Source organism: Zeugodacus cucurbitae, unplaced genomic scaffold, assembly GCF_028554725.1.
Source record: "Zeugodacus cucurbitae isolate PBARC_wt_2022May unplaced genomic scaffold, idZeuCucr1.2 ctg00000026.1, whole genome shotgun sequence".
Classification (NCBI taxonomy): Eukaryota; Metazoa; Arthropoda; class Insecta; order Diptera; family Tephritidae; genus Zeugodacus; species Zeugodacus cucurbitae.
In genome coordinates this window covers 170,001-177,500 of record NW_026530837.1, presented here as the reverse complement: position 1 = coordinate 177,500, position 7,500 = coordinate 170,001, and the positions used below count along the sequence as shown (strand labels likewise).

Below are 7,500 nucleotides of genomic sequence, written 5' to 3'. Positions count from 1 at the left end.
CGATTGGTCTTTCGCCCCTATACTCAATTCTGACAATCGATTTGCACGTCAGAACTGTTTCGGTCTTCCATCAGGGTTTCCCCTGACTTCAACCTGATCAAGTATAGTTCACCATCTTTCGGGTCACAGCATATATGCTCAAGGTACGCTCCAGTTAGAGGTATAAATAATAATAAATTATCATTATACATAACTATATGGAACGCCCCGGGATTGAATTAATAGTAAAATATTTCACTAAAAATTAATCCCATTATATAAAAGTTAAGTTAATTTCGCCATTAGGTTTAATATAACCCAATGACTTGCACATATGTTAGACTCCTTGGTCCGTGTTTCAAGACGGGTCCCGAAGGTATCCTGAATCTTTCGCATTGTTAATCATATAAATGCATACAATTAATATTAAAATCAATGATAATAATATTATTGTAAAATTCAAAAGAATTTAAGCATTATATATGTAAAATCTATCAACACTTTATCAAATCATCAGTATTTATTCTATGTTAATAAGCTAAAAGCAAATTAATTTGAATAAACTTAACACCAATGATCTTTTGATAAATATTTTATTATGTTAATAGATTACAATGTCCTTATATGAAAAAAATGCACACTATTACTATAATATTATAAATATCACAGTTATAATGATGAATTTTTCATAATGGATATTCAGGTTCATCGGGCTTAACCTCTAAGCAGTTTCACGTACTATTTAACTCTCTATTCAGAGTTCTTTTCAACTTTCCCTCACGGTACTTGTTTACTATCGGTCTCATGGTTATATTTAGTTTTAGATGGAGTTTACCACCCACTTAGTGCTGCACTATCAAGCAACACGACTCTTTGGAAATATCTTTCTAGTAATCATTAACGTTATACGGGCCTGGCACCCTCTATGGGTAAATGGCCTCATTTAAGAAGGACTTAAATCGTTAATTTCTCATACTAGATATTAAGATATTCCATACACTGCATCTCACATTTGCCATATAGACAAAGTGACTTAGTGCTGAACTATTTTCTTTTCGCTCGCCGCTACTAAGAAAATCCTTGTTAGTTTCTTTTCCTCCCCTCATTAATATGCTTAAATTCAGGGGGTAGTCCCATATGAGTTGAGGTTGTATAAAAATATTTATATTTATTTTATATTTTAGCTTTTTGCTATTTTAAAGAAACATACATAATTATTTCTTAACACCAATATAATTTTCTTAATAATAAATATTCAATCTTTTCATCCCGTACTACTTACTTCATTATAACAACAATATTATTTTCTTGGTTTTTTACATTTAAGGCAATCCTAGAATAAAATAATATTTTATGCTAGACGTTCCTCTAAATGTATATATTATTTGAAATAATAATATTGAAATTTTATTGTTTTTGGGAATACTAAGATTCTTATTTATTATAAAATTTCGTTCAAATATGAGGTGTTCAAGAATATATTTTCTATATTTCTTTTTATGCTATTAATATTATGGATTGAAAAATACAATCCAGTAATATACCATGTGCTTAAATTCTTTTAATTGACTAAAAGAATAAGCAACTAATTTAGCATAGTCTTACAACCCTCAACCATATGTAGTCCAAGCAGCACTTTAAAATTAATTAAAGTACATAACAGCATGGACTGCAATATGCGTTCAAAATGTCGATGTTCATGTGTCCTGCAGTTCACACGATGACGCACAGTTAGCTGCGTTCTTCATCGACCCATGAGCCGAGTGATCCACCGCTTAGAGTGATAATTTTTTGTTTATTTTAATTTAACGTCAAGAGTTTTTAATTTATTGAAAGAATAACATTTCGTTTTCGTATATAATATATAAATTATTTTAAAACATCTTTCAATAAATTGTAATTTTCAACCCAAACATTTACAAGTTGCGCATGTCTTAGTCCAACAAAAACAGTAATTCCTTTTTTATTACATTTTATTTAATTTCTATATATTTTTAAGGAATTACACGTTAATGAGAACAAATTAACTTATCATTTATATTATTTTTATAAATAATAAGTACAACTATATATGTTTAAAGGTTTGTTGCGTTCAAATACAATGTATGCGATATAATTTTCATTATACTACAATACAAGGAGTAAAAAAAAAAAGAAAAAAAAGAAAAACATTCAAATAAATGAATGAAAAGAAAAAAAAGAAAATAATTTTTCTTTTTTATTCTTTTTTTGTTTGTTTGTTTGTTTGTTTGTTTGTTTGTTTTTTTTTTTATAATATTTACGGATAGGAACACAATAATGATCCTTCCGCAGGTTCACCTACGGAAACCTTGTTACGACTTTTACTTCCTCTAAATAATCAAGTTCGGTCAACTTTTGCGAAACAACCGTGAAACACAAGGCGTCACAGTGATCACGTCCGGAGACCTCACTAAATAATTCAATCGGTAGTAGCGACGGGCGGTGTGTACAAAGGGCAGGGACGTAATCAATGCGAGTTAATGACTCACACTTACTGGGAATTCCAAGTTCATGTGAACAGTTTCAGTTCACAATCCCAAGCATGAAAGTGGTTCAGCGGTTTACCCGGACCTCTCGGTCTAGGAAATACACGTTGATACTTTCATTGTAGCGCGCGTGCAGCCCAGGACATCTAAGGGCATCACAGACCTGTTATTGCTCAATCTCGTTACTGCTAGACGCAATTTGTCCATTTAAGAAGCTAGTGTCCTTATAATGGGACAAACCAACAGGTACGGCTCCACTTATATAAACACATTCAAACACTTGCACATTCAAGATGAACTCATGAATGAAGGCTATATAAGCTTCAACACCATAATCCTGAAAGCATCTATTTAATATATTTGAGTCTCGTTCGTTATCGGAATTAACCAGACAAATCACTCCACGAACTAAGAACGGCCATGCACCACCACCCATAGATTCGAGAAAGAGCTATCAATCTGTCTTACACGCTTATGTTCGGACCTGGTAAGTTTTCCCGTGTTGAGTCAAATTAAGCCGCAGGCTCCACTCCTGGTGGTGCCCTTCCGTCAATTCCTTTAAGTTTCAGCTTTGCAACCATACTTCCCCCGGAGCCCAAAAGCTTTGGTTTCCCGGGAAGCGACTGAGAGAGCCATAGTAGTAGCTACACCCAATTGCTAGCTGGCATCGTTTATGGTTAGAACTAGGGCGGTATCTGATCGCCTTCGAACCTCTAACTTTCGTTCTTGATTAATGAAAACATCTTTGGCAAATGCTTTCGCTTAAGTTAGTCTTACGACGGTCCAAGAATTTCACCTCTCGCGTCGTAATACTAATGCCCCCAAACTGCTTCTATTAATCATTACCTCTTGATCTAAAAACCAATGAAAGTAGAACAGAGGTCTTATTTCATTATTCCATGCACAAAATATTCAGGCATTTGGAGCCTGCTTTAAGCACTCTAATTTGTTCAAAGTAATTGTACCGGCCCACAACAACACTCGATGAAGAGCACTGAAGCAGGTTTAAATAGGAGGAATATATAAAAAATACATTGTATTAATTACATATAAGAACTCCACCGGTAATACGCTTGCATACATAAGGTAATGTACATACCACAATTATAGCTGTACTACCCGTATGAAGCACAAATTCAACTACGAACGTTTTAACCGCAACAACTTTAATATACGCTATTGGAGCTGGAATTACCGCGGCTGCTGGCACCAGACTTGCCCTCCAATAGGTCCTTGTTAAAGGATTTAAAGTGTACTCATTCCAATTACAGGGCCTCGGATATGAGTCCTGTATTGTTATTTTTCGTCACTACCTCCCCGAACTGGGAGTGGGTAATTTACGCGCCTGCTGCCTTCCTTAGATGTGGTAGCCGTTTCTCAGGCTCCCTCTCCGGAATCGAACCCTGATTCCCCGTTACCCGTTGCAACCATGGTAGTCCTAGATACTACCATCAAAAGTTGATAGGGCAGACATTTGAAAGATCTGTCGTCGGTACGAGACCATACGATCTGCAAGTTATCTAGAGTTCAACCAATATAACGATCTTACGATCGCTTGGTTTTAGCCTAATAAAAGCACACGTTCCAAAAGGTCCGTGTTTATTTTGCATGTATTAGCTCTAGAATTACCACAGTTATCCAAGTAACTGTTAACGATCTATGGAACCATAACTGATATAATGAGCCTTTTGCGGTTTCACTTTTAATTTGTTTGTACTTAGACATGCATGGCTTAATCTTTGAGACAAGCATATAACTACTGGCAGGATCAACCAGAATAATATTTTTTATTCATTTATATAATATTTTTTATACTATATAAATTTTTATAATGATATTTTCAATATTTGAAAATTAAGTACACGACATATACACAATGCAAAGGAGAACGAAATCGCGACAATAAATAATTATGAAATTTCTTCTACTATGGTCGGATTAAATAATTTACTTCATGTCATTTAAATTTCATATTATTGTATTATTTATTGCGGTCTTATTCGGACTTTGAGACTGTGTATCTTATCGTGAGAAAGAATTTTCGTTCTCTATACATATATAATAATATAATTATTAATGTAAGGACGATGTTTCTTCTTGTATTTGTTAAACTTTCAAATAATATCATTTTTTATACATTTTACTTTATTTCAATGCATATAGTGTATATATCTTTTTTTAAGAGTATATACGTTTTTCTTTTGATTTGAAATTAATAATTTCAATTCAATTATTTTTCATTTTATTTCATATATGATATGAAAGTATTCGAGCGTAATAATATAAATATTTAACTTTATTGAATTTTATTCTTTACCCACATATATTTTATGTGAATAGAAGAACAAACCCCAAAAAAAGTTAAATTAAAAAAAAAACGACTACATTATGTTAGGTATAGAAGAATAATCTCAATTAATAACATTTCATTATTAACAAAATTATTTCTATTTAAACCAACTGTAGCAAACCAGGAATAAATTTTTTTGCTCTCATTTATATATTACACTTAAATACTTTTATAAATATATGAAAATAATTTTCATATAAGTACTAAGTATGCAATTTCATACAAGTATTAAAATTTTCATACAAGTACTAATGTTGAAGTTTCATACAACATATATGTTTTCTGCCACGTACACCTCACCAACCGGAAATCGTATGGAGAAAATCTTTTTAACCATATAAAAGTTTTAAATTCATATATATACAAGTAATTTATATCATTTTCTATGAGCATTATGCTTATAAGAAATATTACAACATCAAAAATAGCTTAACATTTATTTTTTTTTTTAAATTTTTTGTACTTATATGAAAATTATTTAGTTGTATGAATTCATACACTTAGTACTTATATGAAAATTATTTACTTGTATGAATTCATAAACTTAGTATCTATATGAAAATTATTTAGTATTTATATGAAAATTATTTACTTGTATGAATTCATTAACTTAGTATCTATATGAAAATTATTTAGTATTTATATGAAAATTTTTAACTTGTATGAATTCATTAACTTAGTATCTATATGAAAATTATTTAGTATTTATATGAAAATTTTTAACTTGTATGAATTCATTAACTTAGTATCTATATGAAAATTATTTAGTATTTATATGAAAATTTTTAACTTGTATGAATTCATTAACTTAGTATCTATATGAAAATTATTTAGTATTTATATGAAAATTTTTAACTTGTATGAATTCATTAACTTAGTATCTATATGAAAATTATTTAGTATTTATATGAAAATTATTTACTTGTATGAATTCATTAACTTAGTATCTATATGAAAATTATTTAGTATTTATATGAAAATTTTTAACTTGTATGAATTCATTAACTTAGTATCTATATGAAAATTATTTAGTATTTATATGAAAATTTTTAACTTGTATGAATTCATTAACTTAGTATCTATATGAAAATTATTTAGTATTTATATGAAAATTATTTACTTGTATGAATTCATAAACTTAGTATCTATATGAAAATTATTTAGTATTTATATGAAAATTTTTAACTTGTATGAATTCATTAACTTAGTATCTATATGAAAATTATTTAGTATTTATATGAAAATTTTTAACTTGTATGAATTCATTAACTTAGTATCTATATGAAAATTATTTAGTATTTATATGAAAATTTTTAACTTGTTTGAATTCATTAACTTAGTATCTATATGAAAATTATTTAGTATTTATATGAAAATTATTTACTTGTATGAATTCATAAACTTAGTATCTATATGAAAATTATTTAGTATTTATATGAAAATTTTTAACTTGTTTGAATTCATTAACTTAGTATCTATATGAAAATTATTTAGTATTTATATGAAAATTATTTACTTGTATGAATTCATAAACTTAGTATCTATATGAAAATTATTTAGTATTTATATGAAATTTTTTTACTTGTATGAACGTGGTTTCGGCGTTTTGGCTCTTTATATGGGGTTTCGGCTCTTCAATCTCCTGAATTCCTTTTTGCGCGTCACTAATAAGATGACGATGCATTTGGCTACGTAAATAAAATCATTTTTATGCCCGCCGTTTAACCAAATTTAGTTTTTTTTATATGCAAATATACGTGGTTTCGGCGTTTTGGCTCTTTATATGGGGTTTCGGCTCTTCGCAAATAGGGACAGATGTGGATTTGTTTTAACGTATGTACCTGCCTGTGAAGGCCTTACCATACGTGTATTCAAAAACACAAATGGATTAATACAATGCGTCAATCAGCGCCCTGTATTTGTAGCTATGCACACTTCCAGTACCAATTGGCGTGTGGTATGGACACACTTATGCCACCTTGGTAGGGCCGAGGCCCATCTAAAACCTCTGCCGTACTTTGGGTCCGGCACCCGGTTGGTTGCAACTCCACACCGAGAAGCCAAAAGCCCTCTGCCTGCATTTAGGTTTTGAAACCACAGCCACCACGATACTCCCCGAAGGGCCGTAACCCAACGAGCAGGCGGAAACCGAAGCCTCCTGGGCTCCTGCTCCCCGTGGCACCGAGTTTAAGTCTCTGGTAAGACTTTGTAGCCGAAGCTACTTCCAGTTGAGCCTTTCCATACTGCTCTGCACTGGTAGGCAATTGTGGCTTGAACACAATTGCCCTTTTTGAAAGGAGTGACCAATTCCTTTTTGGAAAAAGCTAAATCAAAAAGATAACATAATTCCGTTCAAGCCATGAAATATATTATCTAGCACGTATAGATAACAGTCTGAGTATCAGCCATTATCATCAGCCTGTTATCTATTTGTGCATGTTTGGATTTTAGTCGCCTTTTACGACAGGCATACCTTACCTCGGGCATATTCTCGATCCAAACCCGCAGGACCTGATTGGATTTTAGTCGCCTCTTACGACAGGCATGCCTTACCTCGGGTATATTCTATACCCGTACCCGCAGGGTAGCAAATAGGGACAGTAGGAATCTCCTGAATTCCTTTTTGCGCGTCACTAATAAGATGACGATGCATTTGGCTACGTA

At 31.5% G+C, this 7,500-nt stretch overlaps 2 non-coding genes and 1 pseudogene across 2 annotated transcripts; all 3 read right to left on the bottom strand.

The window, feature by feature from the left end:
* Window positions 1–1,130, bottom strand: part of LOC128923707 (large subunit ribosomal RNA) — a 4,879-nt pseudogene extending 3,749 nt beyond the window's left edge.
* Window positions 1,131–1,583: 453 nt separating this feature from the next.
* On the bottom strand, window positions 1,584–1,762 carry LOC128923722 (5.8S ribosomal RNA). Its single transcript, XR_008472453.1, has one exon. It is a non-coding gene; the product is annotated as a 5.8S ribosomal RNA (ribosomal RNA).
* Window positions 1,763–2,275: 513 nt separating this feature from the next.
* LOC128923739 (small subunit ribosomal RNA) lies at window positions 2,276–4,265 on the bottom strand. The gene has a single exon (XR_008472470.1). It is a non-coding gene; the product is annotated as a small subunit ribosomal RNA (ribosomal RNA).
* Between the last annotated feature and the right edge of the window lie 3,235 nt (window positions 4,266–7,500).